This window comes from Saccopteryx bilineata, chromosome 1, assembly GCF_036850765.1.
Source record: "Saccopteryx bilineata isolate mSacBil1 chromosome 1, mSacBil1_pri_phased_curated, whole genome shotgun sequence".
NCBI classification, from domain to species: domain Eukaryota; kingdom Metazoa; phylum Chordata; class Mammalia; order Chiroptera; family Emballonuridae; genus Saccopteryx; species Saccopteryx bilineata.
The window spans coordinates 296,900,139-296,903,526 of record NC_089490.1 but is presented as its reverse complement, the minus strand read 5'-3'; the positions used below and the strand labels follow the sequence as shown (position 1 = coordinate 296,903,526).

The window sequence follows — 3,388 nt, the reverse complement described above, 5'->3', positions numbered from 1 at the left end:
ACAACATTATAAAAATTGTCATGGGATATAATGTACAATGTAGGGAATAGAGTCAATAATATTTTAATAACTAGATATAGTGACAGTTCTAATCCCTGGAACCTGCAAATCTTACCTTATATAGGGTGGGGCAAAAGCAGGTTTGTGGTTGTTCATATGGAAAAGAATACAATAATTTATTAATATTAATACAAGAATAAATTCTTGTTTCACAGACACACAACTGTAAACCTACTTTTGCCCCGCCTGGTATAATAAAAGGGAATTTACAGATGTGATTAAAGTAACAATTTGAGATAAAGAGATGATCTTGGAGTACTCAGGTGTGCCTGAATTTTGTAATCACAAGTGTCCTTACAAGAGGGAGGCAGAAGGAAATTTGGCCACAGAAACAGATGTGATAAAGAAAGCAGGAGGTTGGAGTTATTTAAGGAGGAGTCATGAGCCAAGGAATGCAGGAGTCTTCCAGAGGCTATAAAAGACAGAAAAACAGATTCTCTCTAGAGCAGGGGTAGTCAACCTTTTTATTTCTACTGTCCACTTTGTATCTCTGTTAGTAGTAAAATTTTCTAACCACCCACCGGTTCCACAGTAATGGTGATTTATAAAGTAGGGAAGTAACTTTACTTTATAAAATTTAAAGCAGAGTTACAGCTAGTTAAAGCATATAATAATAATTACTTACCAAGTACTTTATGTCGGATTTTCGCTAAGTTTGGCAGAATAAATTTTTTTTTTTTTTAATGGAACGCTTCACGAATTTGCATGTCATCCTTGAGCAGGGGCCATGCTAATATTCTCTGTATCGTTCCAATTTTTTAGTATATGTGCTGCCGAAGCGAGCACCAGAATAAATCTTTATAAAACAATTTACTGTAGTTAAATCTATCTTTTTATTTATACTTTGGTTGCTCCGCTACTGCCCACCATGAAAGCTGAAATGCCCACTAGTGGGCGGTAGGGACCAGGTTGACTACCACTGCTCTAGAGCCTTAAAAAAACAAACAAACAAAAACAGCCCTGCCAACTGACTTGACCAGTGAAGCTGATTTCAGACTTCTGGCCTCCAGGACTGTTAGAGAATAAATTTGGTTATTTTAAGCCACCAGGTTGGTGGTAATTTGTCATAACAGCAATTTGTCAACAGTGAACCCACCTCCCACCCTCTAGATTTCTTGTGAAGTGAATTTTTTTTAACTCCTATGTTTTTTAGTTACTTTCAGTAGGTTTGTTATTTACAGCATAAATAATACTTTTATTATGATTAGTAGGCTAATTGGTAGGGCAGTTCAGGTTCAAGAGCTTCGCCCAGAACCAGGTACCTCCCACTTCCTTTTTCTAGTAATGTAAATAAGTAGCAATATTTTTTAGTTATCATAAAAGTTTGTCTTAGTGCTCCACCATCCTGTGGTGTGGCCCTCATCCTCACCACCCAAGGTCTTTGTCACCACAAAACCAAAAGCCAGTTGAAAGGAAGAGGAAAAGAGGAGTGGCCCTCACACTCATGGTGCGATGATCAGAGAACTTGATCACAGAGTGTATGGCCAGCATCCACGGTCACCATCACAGCTGCCTGGCCCATGCAGGTTCGCATTGGATTTGGACACTCAGTAATGAAACAATGGAGCCAAAAGCTAATGGGCCATCATCTTTAATCCTAGCTAGCACACGGCAGGCAAGTAAAAACGTACACTGGGCTCCAAAACCCACTCATTCAGTGCTCAAAAAGCTACAGACTTATCCGAGTTTCCTAGAATCAAAGGTTTCTAGCCTCACCAGTCACATTCACCTCTGTTCCCCATCTCCTTCCTTCTGCACAAACTAGCTTTTCCTTCAGCACTCCGCCATCTTGGCTGCTTCTCCTGCCCTCCTTTACGTGGCCTTTCTCTGCTCTCCTCTCTAATGCTAATCTCAGGAACCAAGAGAGCAAGCTCCCAGTCTGCCCCCATTTTTTAGTGTAGAAATCAAAACCTTTAATCCAATATACAAATAAGGAAGTCTCTGATACAAAGTCACTTATCTGAGGCATAATGGAATTCCTCATGAGAGTGCACCACCCCACATCAAAAAGTGTGGGAAAGGCTTAGTCCTAAAACCAAGCCCCAGGCTACAAGCATCCTGCTTTCCCACAGCCCACCCCCAACACACATTAATATAATCATACCCATTCCAATGAAGAAGGGCAACTAATATCACCTGGGCAACGAGCTTTCCCGTGGGCAGTGCCATCTTTAACAAAGTGAGCATAATATATTTTATCTGCCCAACACAGAGCCAGGCCTACAAGTCAGGGAAGCTGGAAGTCCTTATTCCAAAGTGCTCAATTAGAAACTCAGAAAAAGAAGGGAAAAGTACATGTTGGGGAACCACAACTAGTCTGTTTGAAGAGTTCTATTGACCTATTGATTATATGAGCATTCAAAGCTTCAGCATTTCAGTCCAATCGCCTAATAATCAAATCTACTGATGAAGCTTAACTCAGTCCAAACTGATCCTGCTTTATGACATTTTTCTCTGGGAGCAGGAAAGTCTGCAATATACAAGAAAGATATCTGTGGTGGGTGGTTCCCCTTACCTTCCCCTGACACCTAGAGCACCTCTTTGGAACATTAGTGTTCAGGGAAAACACTTAGACACAATGCATTGCTCTAAGACAAATAATTGTAGGCGCACTATATACAAATTTCTGAGAAATATGTTATAATAATTAAGTCAAATATTAAAGAAAAAATACAAAATCTAAGCATGTTTTAATAATAATTAAAATAAATACAATAAAATTAAATTTATTTTGACTTTTTTTTTTTTTTGTATTTTTCTGAAGCTGGAAACGGGGAGAGACAGTCAGACAGACTCCCGCATGCGCCCAACCGAGATCCACCCGGCATGCCCACCAGGGGCGATGCTCTGCCCACCAGGGGGCGATGCTCTGCCCCTCTGGGGGGTCACTCTGCCGCAACCAGAGCCACTCTAGCGCCTGGGGCAGAGGCCAAGGAGCCATCCCCAGCGCCCGGGCCATCTTTGCTCCAATGGAGCCTCCGCTGCGGGAGGGGAAGAGAGAGACAGAGAGGAAGGGGGGGGTGGAGAAGCAAATGGGTGCTTCTCCTATGTGCCCTGGCCAGGAATCGAACCCGGGTCCCCCACACGCCAGGCCGACGCTCTACCGCTGAGCCAACCGACCAGGGCTTATTTTGACAATTTAAAAAACATTTTTATGTTATATTTTTTGAGTTTGTAAAAAAAAAAATTGGGGTTAAAAATTTTTAAAAATGACAAAGGCCCTGGCCGGTTGGCTCAGCGATAGAGCATCGGCCTGGAGTGCGAGGGACCCGGGTTCGATTCCCGGCCAGGGCACATAGGAGAAGCACCCATTTGCTTCTCCACCCCC

General features: G+C 42.2%; 1 non-coding gene across 1 annotated transcript; it reads right to left on the bottom strand.

Moving 5' to 3' along the window:
- Positions 1-737: 737 nt before the first annotated feature.
- LOC136321639 (U6 spliceosomal RNA) lies at positions 738-846 on the bottom strand. The gene has a single exon (XR_010728784.1). It is a non-coding gene; the product is annotated as a U6 spliceosomal RNA (small nuclear RNA).
- Positions 847-3,388: the final 2,542 nt, after the last annotated feature.